Source organism: Bufo bufo, chromosome 1, assembly GCF_905171765.1.
Source record: "Bufo bufo chromosome 1, aBufBuf1.1, whole genome shotgun sequence".
In the NCBI taxonomy this organism is placed as follows: Eukaryota; Metazoa; Chordata; class Amphibia; order Anura; family Bufonidae; genus Bufo; species Bufo bufo.
This window is the reverse complement of record NC_053389.1, coordinates 181362073-181379801: the sequence shown is the minus strand read 5'-3', so window position 1 is coordinate 181379801 and position 17729 is coordinate 181362073. Positions and strand designations below refer to the sequence as shown.

Below are 17729 nucleotides of genomic sequence, written 5' to 3'. Positions count from 1 at the left end.
CTAAAGGCACTGTGGTTGGCAGGGGGCACTGTGATTAATTGGAGCAACTGTGGTTATCAGTGCGCGCAGTGTGGTTGGAAGCAGTGGAACTGATTCGATGCAATGCCTTTGAGAACTATGGCTGAGTCAAGGTGTTCCGTGGCTGGCAGGGGAGGCGCTGCGGTTGGTTTGTTGCACTGAAGCTGAGACTGTAGCAACTGTGGCTAAATTTCGGTAAGTTTAAATTAACACATTAGTTGTTTGGTTTTCCATTTGTGCTAGTGCTGTGATTTTTTTTGTGGTGTTTTTTTGTCTCTGGGTTAAAATTTTCCTTGTGTTTTACTCCATTTACTTCCGTGTCAAAAAAAAGATTTTGTTCCAATAGAAACAGTTCTAAAAATGAGATCAGTTTCCTAAAGAAAAAATCTTATTATGATATCAAAAATATATGTACAAACATGCTATTTGCTGTGTGATAGTCATGCGTCTCTGTGTGAACAGGACTTTGTGAACAAGTTCCTTTTAAAAACATGATTAACCCTTAAAATGCAACTCATTTTACACGGGACTGCACAGTGTTTCCCTCTGCTTTCAATTCCTTGATTTTCCAGGACGTAATACATGGAGTAGAGAGGTTTCTGAGCAGCGAGCTGGCCAAGTGAATAACTAACTTGAGCCTTGTAAAGTTGTAACACCAGTTCTCCATGCAGCTGCCTTACACTGCAGTGTTACATGAGTATCAGTGGGGAGGAGATCTGGGTGACCACCACCCATCCCTGTATAGGCTCCTCCTCTGAACTGCAACTGACTCATTGAGCTAATTTCATTCCTCTCTTTCATTCCAGAGATTCCTCTGAAAAGCTGTCACCTTTCCAAAATACCAAGCCTGCTTTCCAACCACCAGCACCAGCACCAACAACAACAGCAGCGGCTGGGCTAGCCAGAGAGCCCTCCTCATCCTCACCTGACCTTCATCACACACAGAGGAGGGGGCAGAGACAATCCCTCTCAGTGCTGCCCAAAAGGAAAAAAAAAATACAAGTCTTTCCCCTACAAAGTGCTGACCAGGATTGCCTTTCTCTGCCCCCATTCAGTCCTTTCTCCTGGCTTCCAGATACCCCACAATAGCTGCCTAGTTGCCACCAAGTTCTACTGTAAAAGCCCCGCACCTTCCCTCTGCTGGCAAGGTAAGCAGAAAAAGTTCCAGATTTGTGTATTTTCCCCCCTCTCTCTCTCTTTCCTGGTCTGTCTATCACAGGATTGGGAGCTTGAAATCCTTGTCGTTTTTCGCATGTTTGGCATTTTTTGGGTTCCTTTCTCTCTTCCTGATCACTTTGAGCTTGGATCAGACTCGAGAGGAGGATAACTGAGAGGCTTTTTCGTTTTGTCCTTTCCAAGAACATGGGCGGGGGGGTCCATTTGCCTTTTTTTCTCTGCTTTTTAGCTGCTCCTGTGATTTGGCTATTGAAGTTGGATAATGGATCTGGCATTACATAGGTTGTTCTCTGTCCCAGTGATTGAACTGCTGGTCAACTCAGGGATATTTATACAACTTACTGGAATATTTGCAAAGGTTTAAAGTAAAGACCCCCTCCAATTTCTCTTTCCTTGTTATGCAGAGTCCTCTTATCTGTAAGTATAACTTATTGTTAATTGTGGGATTCTTTTTAAAACTTCTTTGTTTTCGTGACTGGTCTGTGGGCCTCCCTTAAACCCCCCCTCCGGTCTGTGATCTGCGCCGGTTCCCTAGCCATTTATGTCCTGATCCTTTGTTTTTCCATCTTTCTGCTGATGTAAGCACAAATCCTCAGCATAGGACACAGCGTGCAGCTCAGTCTTCCTCAACGGCTTACAAGTTTAGTTTTTTCTTTTGTCTTTTACTTTATACATGACTTGATGTCCCACCTTCCCAGGTTTATATCTTAAGCATCTATATTTTGAAATAACAGGGATGTAACCTCTTTAATCAACTCTTTCTCCCGATTTGAAAAAACTTTAAGAACTTTCAAAACTTTCAAAAATGTTATGAAGTCAACCCCTCTCCTATGAATGAAAGTTTGAGAAAGTCTACCAACTTTCTAAAAGGAATCCTCGACTTCAGTCTTTATATATTCCTTTTTAGTGTTCCAACACAAAGCCCAGCAGTCAGTAACTTCTGTATTAACCCTATGCATCCCAAGGCGTTGATGGCTCTTTGTCTTGGAGTGAATCTAAGGGAAAGGAAGGAGGGGGGAGGTGGAGGGGATTTGGATCTTGTGTTTGCCATATTGCTGGCTGAATATTGCCCAACTGTTGCTGAGCAGCTTGTAGGAAATGGGAGCCGACATGGAAAACGCTGGAGGAAGGAGGGGGAGGTAAAAAAAAAGGAGGGAGAAGGACAGATAAGGAGGGAACAGAGCTGCCTTTCAAAGTTTGCTCTCTTTGTTCAGCTGCTTGGGCACTGCAGATCTGCCATGCTGGCTGGAGCCTCTTGTCCTGTATTTGTTTTGTAGTATCCACAGGGTAAATAAAAGCAGGAAACACTTTTCCCCTCGCTTTTTACAATGTGGATGGGAGCAAACAAGTCTTTTATGGTGTAACTGTAGAGGGGGTGGGTCAGTGAAATCACTGCACAAAGAATAGTGATCACAATCACTGCTACTAGTTTAACTACATAGCTGCTGAAGCCGGGTGCAAACAGTGCAGTTGCTCCACGCAGATCGGATCCAAAAGTGGATTTAGAAAATATGTATTTATATTTTTATGTGTACATAAGAATGAAAATATAATATTTACATATATGTAGAGAAATTCTGTCTAATCTAATTTCTCTCTCTCTCTCTCTCTCTCTCTCTCTCTCTCTATATATATATATATATATATATATATATATATATATATATATAAAAATATTAATATAATCTAACCCAGTTCAAATAAGTTCTTTTCACACTGCTTCCACCATGTACATTTAGTGTATGCATCAGGAAAGTCCCATAGTTAGGTTTGGGATACTCTTTTATCTAGATCTAAATAAAGTATTGTGTTTTAAGGGTCCTCATTTTTCTAGTATGTGATTTATATTCAGATTGGAACACCACGTTATTATTGTTTCTGTATCATTATATACTCTTTTTCTCTTTGCATCAGGGAAGCTCTTGCCGTGTACTCTAAAATGACCCATAAGCTTTATTATACTGATAGAGGCTAAAAGAATGTTCCTTTGCCTCCATTCCATGGAATCCTGCGTGGTATGATTCATGGAGTAGTACAGCATATTGTGCTAATCCACAGAGAAGCGTCCTTTAAAAAATGTATACCGCATGGGCACATACTCAGTGGCATCTGCTAAACGCGTGTGCCCAAGGTTTCCTATGGGAAAACCTCAGATGCAGTGTGAAAACAACCTAGGAATGGTTGGTCATTTTTGCATATATACAAAACAATAAGTTTTTAACATGTCTTAAAAACATTATCAAAAGTAAAAGCGCAGGATCCCCAGAATATGAAGAAAAAATGTCATCGTTTGTCACGTTAATTCTATTCAGCTTTTTCGTTATTACAACTATCAAGCTCTAATATTGCTGCATATTTGCTATTCAGGACTCTAGAAAGCTGGGTGATAACTGGTGGGGCAACCCCTGCAGCTCCCAGCGCTAGTCATTACAAGAGTTGTAGAGAATAGTTTACAACTAGACAACTTTTTATTTATTGCCATTTTTACATTATTCTAGAGGTTAATGCTTTTTATTTGCTGTTGAATAATGTGGATTGGAGAGATTCAGTGTTCATAAGAAAAACTAGATTTTTTTTAAAAAAAGTTGGTCACTAACATGAGCTTTACTTGGGGGCTAAATTATTGTTTTTTTATGGTAAGCATGGACACCCCTTTTAAATACAATGACTCGTGGCAAAAGTTGGTCTCCCCTCCAAGAGGCTGCCTATGTTTGTCCACTTGGACATTATATAAAGTTCTGGCTCAATTTGCTAAGGTACCCATACAGATGAGTCTAAAGTTGCTGAAAACAAACTCTTTCAACCAAATAATCAGTTTTCAGGTGAAGGTCAACTACGAATGATAGTTTTTTCCAACAGATGACAGACCATCATCCTCTGAAAAGAAGTCGGCCCTGTTTGAAATTTCCGTCCAATATTCAGACACAAGCTGTTTCATTTAGGGCTCATTCAACACAACCGTTTTTGTGGACTGCAAATTGAGGATCCTCAAAATGCGGATACCGGCCTTATGCGTTTCACATTTTGCGCATCAGAGTGTCCTTCCCTATAATAGAAATGCCTATTCTTGACCGCAAAAACGGACAAGAATTGGACATGTTCTATTTTTTTTCTGTAGGGCCACGGAACGTAAGTGTGCTGTCCGGAACAGACGCAGACAGAAAAATTGAGTCGTGTGAATGGGCCCTTGTTCCTGGAAGAAAGATCTTTCTTTGAAAGAAGGTTCCCAGAAAGATATTTCATCCATTGCCCTGTTTTATTGAACGTGTGCACAGTTTGAAGAACAGTAAAGGCGAATATGGACTAAAAAGTGTATGGCCGTATCTGCGAAACAATTGTTGACCAGATGTTTGTTTATTCAACTGCTGTTCAACCTTCAATCTACTTCTATCTAATGTGTAAGACCACCTATACTTTATGGCCAAAAGTGTCGAGTGTACTTATTTACCACAGTGATTACAGACAGCCATCTTAAAACTGTATGTTCAATTCATTAGGAATTCAAATGACACTGAATTCCCATTATAAGGGTAGGTTTACATGGGCTGAGCTAAAGCCGATTGTCAATAAGGAAGCATTCTTCCCGACAGTTGGCTGCTCTTTCAGTGGAGGTGACCGCTGCATTTACATGCAGCGATTGATCGTCCTCATACAGCTGCATTGACAGCACAATCTGATGCCCAGAAATGATCATTTAGGTGCCTGCACTAACGACAGTTTCACCAGATGAACCAGCGTTTTGCTCGTTCATGAGCTCATCAGCTGCACCTTTAGACGGGCAGATTGTCAGGAACGAGTGTTCGCGGGAACGTTCGTTCCCGATAATCTGCCCGAATATCGGGCCATGTAAATCCACCTTTATTTTCCATTCATTCTTGAAAGCTTAAACCTTAGTTGTTATGGTCAAGACTCAACTTTTAGTCTGCACTAGTTTTTATGCATGAGGCCCAGTGTGTAAATTTGCCTTTTGCTAAGGCTTGTTTATATGCCTTGGAGTGCGATTTGCATATCTCTTCATTGTCTTTTGCTATTAATTGAATACCCTGTTCTGCTAGTTATTTTGAATGATATTTTATGCGTTTGTGTTACTTTACTAACAAGACTTGGTGCATTGTAATTGATCTTGTTGTAGAAAAAGTAGGTTGAGTGTTTTTGAATAATTAAGTGTACCTTATTAAATATCATTTTCAAATGGGTGTGGGCTGTCACCATGTTAAAGCAAATGTTCTACAACAGGACTGGCTACAGCTATAGGCTCTTTTTTTGAAAACCCATCAACAAGATAATGTATGAGGATTTCAAGAAAGCCCTTTGAGGTCTGTTGTGTGGCAAACAAGTGTTGGATAGATAGGATTCTACCTACTCATTTTTATTGTTTTCCCTACAGAAAATGGGCAGTAGAAGTGTTTGGTTGACGCTTATCTCTTCCCTCTAGGGTTCAGTAATCTCTTATCTTGTCCTGACTCCACAAATTCATCAGCTCTTTTGGTCAGCGGCATATTTTATTATAGAGTCTATGCCTTTCCATTTTGTGCTCAGCTTTGAACACCATGTTATGTCACATTACACAACTCGAATACTATATTCAGTCAACCATGTAGAGATCATTCATGTATTGAGAAGAGGTCCAAAAGCTTTTGCTTTTTTAATTGTGTGGTTAGTAGTTTATAAGTAGTTATAAGAGCCTATATAGATCCATATATATGTATTATAGTAATATGACAAGAGCCCTACCGAGATCATGTTTTAGGTCAAAATGGAAAATGGTTATTGTTGGCCATAGTCATAGGTAAGGCTGTTCATTGGTGGTAAAGGTTCTCAATGTAGTGACCATTGCAACAGCTTGTACCCTGGTGGATAGGTTGGGATGGTGGTCATTGAAAACTTTTCATTGGTTTTGCATCAATGAACTGTCCGTGAAGTGTCCACAAGTAATCTTTGCTAGGATGGGAAGGTATTAGAGATATCCATGCATGCAATTCTTGATCTAGAGTTTACCGAAAGGTTTATATAATGGGGAAACTTATCAAACTCTGCTCTCCAGAATTCTAGTTTCAAAAAGTAGCAAACATAGGGATTTGTGACTTTTTGAGCTTATTTGTGCAAACATTGTGAGATTTTGCATTTTTACACCACACTCCAGTTTCAAAAAGTGGGTGGGATAGTGGCCATGGTTAGCCTGTCGAACTGATTCAAGTCAGATTTATTAAGTGGGACTTTTTGAAAAGTCACAAAACTTGTCACAATCTTCATCCAATAAAAGGATGATGTAGAAAGTGAAGTAACATTTTGAGACAAAAGTCTTAGATTTAAAGATCCACCAAATTATAAAACATTGTGCGACATTTGATTGATTTGGTGCAAATTATAGCAGAACAGACTCCTGTGACACTGATTTTAAGAATTCCTATATGATACATTTCTTCTAGTGTGCATAAAGATTCTTGTAGTGAAGTATATGTGGTGGTGTTCCAACCTTATCTTTTTGAAGTCAATATTTTTTTTATGTTGATGTCACCGTCTGTCATATCATAATAAAAAGTTAGCACTATTGAATTAGAGATGATTAAATCTTAAACCTGCATTCCTATTTTTACAAAAGGTCACTCACCATATTTTTTGTTATTTTTGCCATCTTTCTACTTTTTCATAATGTTATTAATTGGTTAGATAATAAATGTTCCTTGGTTCTGCTATTGAGAAAGCCTGTAGATTTAACCAAAACAAGGAAATGTAATGTTGTACTTTGTTAGCCTTTGCCACTCCTTGCCAATTTTTAACAGAATTCTTTAACAATCTGTTTGCCTAGAGCTACTGTTGGTGTAAATGGATCCAACAGAATGCATGTTTTTGAGATGAGCAGCTCCAGATGGGTCTGGCAACCACTTATCCTCCCCTGCCCCTTTTAAGTGACAAGTTAATTAAGATGATGGTTGATGTCTGATTGGGTAGGCAGTGGTTATCTTCTGCCTGTAGCAAGCTTAACTTGGTGACAATCTTCCATATAAGATCTGTCTATATTAGTTTAGATATTACAATCCAGGGATATTTCCCCCATCTGAGAACATCCACAGGTTTGACCATGACAGCTTTTAACAAGTTCTATGATCCTCAACCTTTCTACCATCCCAGGTTTTATATAACTGCTTTTATGTCCAAGACTGTGGTCATTTTCCTCCTGCTTGAGTCACCTCCATTGGGCGCCTTCATTTGTTTGCTTATGTGTTTAAGTTGTAAAACTGGTTCCTGTTTTGAAACTTATAAACTTGGTTTACATCTTCATGTTCTAGTAGGAGGAGGGAAACTATTCATAGGGTGAAAATTTAAAGTAAATTCAATGAATCTTCTGGAGTTTTGTGGTAAAGTGTGAATCTTATACACTTTCTTCATGCATAGTAGATGAATGAATGTTCCCCTCCTGTACTCTTTTATTTCTAGATAAGTCATGGTTACAACAATGTTTGAAAGTAAAGTTGGCCGTACATTTTAGATAGCTGTCAAACTAACACTTATTCACTTGACATGTATCTATTCTGAATACCCCACCCTATCACAACACCATTGTGTATATAACATGGAAACCAAAGTCCAGTTATTAAACAAATCTAGACTGTTCTTGACTTCTCTTGTTTTCATTCTGTTGGTGTGATACTTAAAGGGGTATCCCCATCTCAGACAATGGGGGCACATTGCTAGGATACCGCACCTATCTTGTAAACTGAGCCGGCAAAGTGAAGGAGGGCGCACCACATATGAGTGGCCACCCTCCATTCATTTCTATGGGGTCACCAAAAATAGCCAGCTCGGCTTTTTCCGTCGGCCCCATAGAGATGATTGGGAGCGCACCGCTCTTGTGCGGCCACCGCTCCCATTCACTTCAATGGGGCTGACAGAAATATCCGAGCAAGTGCTTGGCGATTTTCGGTAGCCCCATACAAATGGATGAAGGGCGACCGCGCATGCGCAGTGTACCTTCCCTCACTGTGCCGTCTCAGTTTATGAGGTAGGTGTTGGCCCCAGAGGTGGTGCGCCCACAACTATCAGACAATGGAGGCATATACTAGTGATATGCCCCCCATTGTCTTAGATGGGAATACCCCTTTAGGAGTTTCTGTGTTTTTTTATATATAATAGTAGACTAACACAGCTGAATTAATGCTATAACTTGGTGGTCTCCAACATGTGCAACTAAAGGTACACAGTGGCTACAGGGCCACGGGTTGGAGACCATTGTTAAGTTATATAACCCTATTTCTGATCTGATGACCATGAACTGTAGGATCTGCATGACAAAGGGGCTAGTGTTTATACTCACAAGCCAAGGTGGCCATAATACAGGCACATTTAAAGATCCCTTTTATGGCTGCAACACCTAGACCCTGCCTATGATTCTTATAGTTCATAGGTCTATGATTATCTAACATTTGGTCAAACCAAGTCCCACCCATAATACTGACTTTTAAAACCCACCCTCATTATTACAGTAAGATGAGCTTTTCCAAGAATTAATGTTAACTGGTAAATGTTGTACACCCATCATGCCAAATGTTGCATTATTTGTTTTGTTGTAATCCTAATAATTGTATAGGGTTGCACCTTTCTTTCATATGAATTCTTCTTATGCCATTGGAAACCCATGATTTTTTTTTTTTTGCCATGACAATGGCAAGACTGACTCCTGGTGAGCTTTGCCACGCTGTGACCTCCTTGTGTTCTATTCTATGCAGATGGTGCAAATATAACCCCTCTATAGTGAATAAAAGCCTATTCTTTTAGAGGACTAACCCCATTACATAAATACACTGTGTTGCCTAAACTTATGTCCAACACAATGAGTGGGGATTAGCTGGGTTAACCCTTTCAGTGCTGGAAACAGCAACCTGCACATTTCAGAAGAGATTCGGCTGAAGGATTTACAGCTCCTTCAAGTCTCTCGCACATTGATACAAATAGAAGCTCCCTTACCTTAGTGGCCTTTTTATATATAATAGAAAAAACCACCGGCAGCACCATCCAAAGGGAAAAAAGGAAAATAGGCGGGTGCAATGTCCAAGTATGGCAACAGGTGCTTACCCTCTTGTATAGAATAAAAATCGGACTGCACTCCAGAAAGATCTTCAATAAGACAATGTGTTTTATTCACCCATGAAGTGGCAAAGAGCGACGTTTCGGCTCATACATGAGTCTTTCTCAAGCGTATGAGCCGAAACGTCGCTCTTTGCCACTTCATGGGTGAATAAAACACATTGTCTTATTGAAGATCTTTCTGGAGTGCAGTCCAATTTTTATTATATATATATATATATATATATATATATATATATATTATATATGAGAAAGGGAGAGATACAACAATTTGCTTGTCAGTGATGTGATAGATTTGTTTCCCTTGAAATCTTTGCATGTTGAGTTTTCCATTTCAGGGAAAGCTGGGTGACAATGAGAAAGGAGTATCATTGCAACACTAGGCAGATTTGCCATACTTGACACTGTGGGAGCTCTGATGGTAGCCGTGTTGACAAATAGAATTTAAGCTTCATGCCAAGCATGCATGGCAGGCAGCACATGGTTTCCAGAACGGTAGCAATACAGTGTGCTACCATATTGGGCCTCCATATAAAACTATATAATGGCGCTGTTTACCCCTAGAAACAATGCTTCTTATGGAAAATAATATGGCTTCCAATGGAGCATGTCTAAGGCAATGTATGGAGTATAGTACCTTAGATGTCTATAGGTGCCGCACCATAATGTAGCTATATTATAGTATGTATGAAACAGGCTTGCTTTACATATTGCAGCTTTTAACATTTGAATGGTGTTTTGGGTATTTTTTTTGTCACTGCAATTTCTGCATGAGTTTTCAGCAATTTCTCTTCTGAAATGTATTCCGCAACTGCAGCAGAGGAGAAACAAGTTTTTCATGTATTTTTTACTGTGTGGTCAAAAACAACTTCTGTAAATTTACCCGAAGGCCTCCTTCACACCTGAATTTTCTTTAGCTTTTTGAGTACAATAAATGCCTGAAACATGCCAGGCTTTTTTTAATGTTTACAAGCATTTTTTAAATATATTTTTTAGGCGTTTCTGCTGCATTCTTAACAAGTTGTGTTTTTTAATGCATGGTTTTTTTTTGTGCTTTTTTTTTGCAAACACACATTTTTAAAAAGGAAACTATACCCCCCCCCCCCCCCCATGTCACTTGCTGTAAATGCCATAAGAAAGCAACATACATTGACAAATACATTTTTTCAAGTTGGGTTAAAAAGACAATGGCTCCAGTAAATAGAAAATGGGTAAATTCAGACTCCAGCACTCACTTTTTATCGAAGTATCAGGTTCTCCACTTTATTTAATAGTTGCACACGGACAGTACAGGGCTCAAGATCTCTCTTGGTACAGGCTGTTTGGCGCGTTTCGAAAAGTCTTATTCGTAAGATAAACCAAAACCATGTCATAGCCAGAGTGTGCTGCAATAAAAAAAACTAAAAAAAACACCATGGGCCAAAAAACTTAAAAAAACACCACCACCAAAACATATATACAATATATACAAAATAAATACATCCAAAAATACATGTTTGTTCTGCATTTTATTGTCATATACATACAGCCCATACATACAGGCCACTTTCACACAGTCAGTATTTGCTCAGTATTTTCCATCAGCATTTTTAAGCCAAAACAAGAAGTGGAAACTATAGAGAAAATGTATAATTGAAAGATTTCTACGGACTGGTTTTGGCTTACATATATTGATGAAAAATACTAGCCAAATACTGCCGATGTGAAAGTGGCCTTAGACCAGTTTTCTACATGGCTGCAGCCTAGACACCTTCCTTTTCCCATAGTTAAACTGAATAGAGCAGTTCCAGGGCCAAGGACCAGACAGTTCTTAGGTCTGCGATACGATTAATGAGTACATTTTTAGGGTGAACATCTGTACAAATGATTTACTTTTTTCAATTACTTTGCACATAGAAATAATCAAGTAAATGAAATCTTTGAGCCGTTTACTTAGCAGCGCCCAAGGCGAGAGCTTGGCGGCCATATACACAGCCCGGAGCTTCAATCAGCCCGATACTGGCGCTGCTGCAAGTGCAGTATTAACATAACACCTTTTTTGGCACCAAGATTGTCAGCATTTCCCAATACAGTGTAACACACATCTCTTAAAGCAACAGAGCAGCAAAACTGAGATCTGAACTGGCTATTCTTCTCATCTGTTCCTAGAGATAATAGTGTCTCAATGGGCACAATGTTCTGATCTGACTATATGATCTGCTGAAATATTTTACCAATCCAGTTGGAGGGTTTTTCAGATTAGGGCAAAATATCCATGCACACAAATGGTTGGCTTGGAGAGTAAGATTCTTCTGGTGCCATTGATTTATGTGAAGTAACACAACAACAAGTCTGCAGCTTCAACCAACACACCTAATGTGTGTGGGGAGCTTCCGACTCTCTCCCCCGACATATGATGTGGAAGGAGACAAGGATTAGGATAAATTAATATTTGAATTAATGTTTCCTTTTATTCTCCGAGGAGATAAGCTGCTGCTGGGACTGTCTGGAACCAGCTTTCTCCATTCTCCCCATAGTATACGCAGACACGTTTGGCCGAGACAAACATGTATGTGTATGGGGAAGATTGGAGAGGCACTGTAGATGTCGGCCAAACAATCATTCGCTATTGAATGTTTATGGCCAGCTTCAGACTGATCATTTTCTGAGCATTTCCGCCTCTCAACTGGTTTAAGTATATCAGGCTACGTGCATTGCACGGCAGCACCCATTACTCATGGATAAGGTTAGGAGACTCTTCTCTTTTTTCCCACCAGAAATTCCTACCAGCGTTTAATTAAAAACTTCTGTGTCCTGCTTTTTGAGCAAACTTCCCAGTGATCTATTTAATGAAACAAAAACTTCCCCCCCTGGTGACATGTCTGTAACCTGTGTGGGTGGAGAAGGGGGTGAGTGCATTACTCTACAAGGCTGTGATAGGCAGGTACCTCTAGAACTGCTTGAAAGAACGACTCCATGTCTCTAGGGCAAGACAGAAAACTAGTGATAAAGGTCCTGAGATCAAAGGAGTCCGAAAGTAAACTGTATTGTAATATTTACTGTACATATTCTGTTCTTTTTCTTTGAAAACATGTTCATGAAAACAAGAGTCTTAACTACACAAGGTCAAGGTGGCTCCTCTTTCTTATAAATTCCAAAATGTCAGTGCCAAGTCAGTGGCCCATACACAATGGACTAAAGTTGGTCAAAATGGACAAATTCAACCATTACTAACATTGGTTGAGAGAAATTTAACAAAGAACTGTCGTTTTAGCCAACCATTGACACAGTATGATAGTCGGGAAAGAAGTCGGTCATTTTTGAATTCAAGTAGCTGTGGAAGAGGGCATCTACAATTTACTGTAAAACACACATGGGGAGTAGACATCCACTCAGTTTATCAAAATGGGCTATATTGTCTCCTGTGTGTAATCATGTAGCGTGCTGAAGTGGTGATATTTCCCTACTTAAAAATGACGGACCCCACTATTATTGTTCAGTTACAGAGCGAAGATTCAATTTTTTCCTTCCTCGTTGTAATTCCAGCATTTTCATGTCTACATTCTTTAAGTGACCTTTTTAGTCTGTGAGTATATGACATAATGCTGGCTTTCCGTGGCAGAGGATCCTTTCTTGTTTAGGAAATTGGTTACATTCCAAATATTTAGCATTCCAGAAAAAAGGCGGAAAATTCAGATGTATGAACTGTGCTGGGTAAACTTCTTCTACATAAACTTTTTTCATACACGCTTCCAGCAACTTGTTCAACCCATTCCATGGGCTATAATTAACCCTTTGCATTTTTTTCATTGCTGTGGTTTTTTTTTTGTTTTTTTTTTTATTAAAAAGTGACCCAACTAGGTTGGCAGTGCTACTGTTGCATTAGATACTAGAGGGCTAAAGGCCCCTTTACACGGGCTAACACAGCAGAAATTCTCGGGAATGAACTGATTGTTCCTGATAATTGCTTGCTCATTACAGGAGGTGAAAGCTGCATTAATATGATCGCTGATCCCCATACACATTTATTCTGGACAACAGATCATTGTTTAGGAAGCATGATCTGCTGGCCAGAAATTATGATTATGGTGTCTGCACCAGTAATGCCTTCACCCAACAAACGGGCACTTACTTGTTCAATGGGTGATGAGTGGCACCTTTAGACAGGGCAATTATCAGGAAATAACATTCCTAGGAATGCTCTTTTCCGATTATTGCCCTGATCATTGACCCGTGTAAAGACCCTTATGGAGTAACATGAAACTCCTGGACCTTGATTCACTATCTATACTTTTATGATCACGTGATTTATAGCACTACTGCCAATAAGTCTCCTCGGGCACCAGATTGTTACTGAAACATGTGAGCTAAACCTGTGCACTGTCCAGTGTCCAATTGGCTAGTAGCAATAACTTGCTACTAGGGTCTATATCTTTGAATCAGAATCTGTTAGAGTTTATTGTTGATATGGGGTTTGAGCCCCCAATAATAATTTTCTCTGGTAGGCCCAAGTAATCCCACTGTGACCATGGCACTATCTTTAGTTATACTCCTATAGATAATTTGTATATAACAAAAATTGAGTAGATGTGGTTTGAACAGAAGGTGTTTTATTGGGCAGATTTCTGTCTAATGTATTTCATTTAAGGACCAGTGGCACATAACTGTCCAAATGTTGGGGCACACAAACTATTGGCCTCTACTTACAATCACTTGTGTGTCTGTTCATTTACATTGTTTTTGGCAGCACTTACCCTGTTTACACAGGCAGTGTGCTGCCGAGAAAGAATAATTTTTGCTGCTGCATGAAAGATGTGATCAGCTGACAAACTGATTTTGCTCCATCGTTGGCTGATCGTCTTTTACTTGGTGCAATGGTCAGGAAGAAACATTCCTATGCACATTCGTTTGGCTAATCTTTGGCCCATGTAAAAAGCTCTTAAGTGAATTTAAATATACCTAGAATAAGCATACATCTATCCAAAATTAAAATTGCATAGGGAATAGGGACAAACTAGATGGACCATGTAGTCTTTTTCTGCCATGAATTTTCTATGATTCTATGTAACTGACAACAAATCAAAAGATGTCTTTCATTTTGATGTCCATTGAGATATGTTGCTGCTACTAAACAGCCAGCAACCCTGGAAAGATTGTTTGTCCCCAATTTTACCCACATACTAGATTTTTCTATCCCAGGCCTGATCTTCCCACAAGTCATGTATGGCCACCTTTACAAGGAGACCTCTGGTTATGACTTTGCATTCTCAGTTAACTTATTTCAGGTGTCAGTGTTGCCTGGTTACCTCTATAGCAACATACGGTTACAATGTAACCTAGACCGATAATCTGCAGAACAATGTGACATTGATTTTTTTTCTCTTTTTTAATAAACTTTCTTATTTGCTGGAAGACATCAAAGCTTCCAGACCTTGGTAAACCCCTGCCTGCCTTATCATATGGCCTGCTGTCCTAAGGGGATCTTTTCACAAGTCTGATAACATCTCTTTCCATCCCCCACCTATTCACCCTCCAGGGGTCGGGAAGACTGGGCAAGTCCAGATGTGCAGCAGGGCCCCTCCCAGACGGTATGGAGTGTTTAGGTTCTGTCATTCTGGAAGATAACAATCACATTCTGTCTTGAGTGTTTATAGACCCGGTTGCAATGCAGTTTTTGCACTTATACATTTACATAGGTTTTGTGTCCTTATATTAGCTTCATGGGATTGTAAATCCAGCTTTCCCAAATTCGTGAACGACCTGTTAATGTGGCGACATATCCCCAGCTAACACATCGCTACATAACTAGGTAAATAAGGGAAACTGGATAGTAACTTTGTGGGACTTGTAATGCAAAGAATTTGGGCTGTAACCCAAAGAAAGATAAAGCAAAGTAATGGCTGAATATAATTTTAGTTTCCTGGATGACGAGGAGCACTGTGGTGTTACAATGACTAGTCGTGTGTTCCTGTAATAGCATAGCATGACCATTGTGGTGAGGCTTGAATTCTACACTATCAGCAGCATACAGGATGGTGTTTACAGCACCCTATGGACTGCAGTGGACTCCTTACTACAGACTGTCACGGATCTGCAGGGCGATGGCCTGGAATTTGAACTTTCCCACAACACTGCATGTATATCATTGCAACATGTTAGAAAAACACATGTTGTGATGGAAACCCCAGAGGACGGAATTGCTGCTGCTGAGGTGATTCTCTAATGTATTTATAGATATTCTCTAAAAGAGAAGCTAAGAGGCAGCATGGGTTGGACATTACATTGAAGACTGCGCCTTCTTATTCCTTGATTTGCTGAGAGTTATATGACTTTTTTGTGTCAATGAATCCAGGATCTAATCAGAGAAGTCCTGACTTCCAGATCATGTGCACTGAACACATCTCCTCACATCCTCTCATTGTTCTCCCACCATGACTGAGTCACTTAGGAAGTGACACGATATGTTTCCAGGCAACACTTCATCCTCTCTGTAACTTCTATGTACTTCTAACCACGGGCTGATATTCCCTGATCTATGACAACCTCACAGAGGTGTAGACACACATTTTTCTGGAACATTGTGGACCTTGGGTCTAATCCAAGAACTGTAAAGTGGGCAGCTTATGGCCCATAATTTACTTTTTTCTGTTTGCAGGCACAGTAATCTGCTTCACTGAGCACTGAAGTTCTTGGCCTTTTACTAAAGGTGGAGATAGACTTTAGATGACTGTTGGTCCAGCAGTTCTTCCTCCATAACTCCCCAAAACTCATGCATGCTTGAAGGGTAGAAAGTGACTACCAGACACCTCTGGTGGTAGCTTATCTCCCATGAGAACAAAGGATCATGCATGCTGTAATCCAACATGCCTGATCCTTCTTTTCCTTGACATCTGCCATTAAGGGTCATTGGGACACCCACATACACATTAGGTGTTTGGCCGATGTCCAATTAATCAAATTACATTTATCATGTAGAGAAGGTTAATACAAGGAGGCAGTATGGACAATAACAATACATTAGTAAGTGCCTTGTATTAACTTTGTCTACATGATATGAGACAACCGAGCTTGTATGGAAGGCTCAGAAGAGATAACTATTGGCTTAAGAAATGTTCAGCCTATGGCTTTCTAATGTGTATGTTTGGCCTTATGTTTTTGGAGAATTTGCAGTAATAATACCAGATATAAAAAAAATGGGCAAATAGTATAGATGAAACTACCAAACAAGTCTATAGATTACAAGAACACTTTCTTCTTAACATGTCCATGATAAAGGGATTGTACTAGATTAGAATAACATGGTTGCTTTCCCTTGTAAACAGCACCACACCGGTCCTCAGGTTTTGTGTGGTATTGCAACTCAGCTCTAAATTGAATGGGACTGAGGCCGATCTGCAGTAGTGTGGACAGATATGGTTCTGTTTTTGAAAGGAAGCAGCCATTTAATATAGTCTGATATAGTCATCATCTTCTGACCAGATGGTTGATGGGGAATTGCTTGTCCTCAGATATGTCTAGTAAATCTTACTAAAGTCAGCGCACACCTATCTCCAGAATTCCCATGCATGCCCGACCAGCCACTTTGTTAATTTCAGAGGGGCTGCAGGGTGTATGGGGCCCCCGTTCTCCTGATCGGTTGGGGTCCCAAAAGTAGGAAACCCACTGGTCCAATAGTTATCCTCTATCCTGTGGATAGAGGATAACTTAATCTAGCCGGAATACCCTTTAAATTGGTCCTGAAGCTTTTATGCGGCAGGACTGTTTTCTAGTTAGGCTACTTTCACACTCTCGTTTTGGCTTTCCGTTTGTGAGATCCGTCATGGGCTCTCACAAGCGATCCAAAACGGATCCGTTTTGCCCTAATGCATTCTGAATGGAAAAGGATCTGCTCAGAATGCATCAGTTTGCCTCCGATCAGTCTCCATTCCGCTTTGGAGGCGGACACCAAAACGCTACCTGCAACGTTTTGCTGTCCGCTTGACGATACTGAGCCAAACGAATCTGTCCTGGCACACAATGTAAGTCAATGGGGACGGATCCGTTTTCTCTGACACAATCTGGCACAATTGAAAACGGATCCGTCCTCCATTGACTTTCAATGGTGTTCAAGACGGATCCGTCTTGGCTATGTTACAGATAATACAAATGGATCCGTTCATGACAGATGCATGCAGTTGTATTATTGTAACGGATCAGTTTTTGCAGATCCATGACGGATCCGCCCAAAACACGAGTGTGAAAGTAGCCTAAGGTGGCATTACAAAGCTGTAGACTACATAATATGGCAAGTGACAGAGCAGATTATATTTCCAAAATTGCAGAAGGAAGCCTCATACTGCTTCTGGGTGAAATTGAAGACGTGAATGTACAGAAGTACCGGCCCAAAGCATAGGTGCCATATTACTGATTCATAATATGACCGTGTGCATGAGGCCCTAAGGAAATGAAAGTAGTTGGAAGAGTGTAGTGAC

At 40.1% G+C, this 17729-nt stretch overlaps 1 protein-coding gene across 4 annotated transcripts in view; it reads left to right on the top strand.

Annotated features, from left to right (window-relative positions):
- Positions 1–774: 774 nt before the first annotated feature.
- Positions 775–17729, top strand: part of TEAD2 (TEA domain transcription factor 2) — a 109155-nt gene continuing 92200 nt past the window's right edge. For 2 of the 4 annotated variants that reach the window (XM_040432991.1, XM_040432975.1), the window contains exon 1: positions 779–1166. The gene's annotated coding sequence lies outside the window, so the exon portion shown is untranslated. Of the gene's footprint in view, positions 1167–1337; positions 1612–17729 lie in introns of those variants that run through there. The other 2 variants (XM_040432997.1, XM_040432985.1) reach the window with 2 other exon arrangements.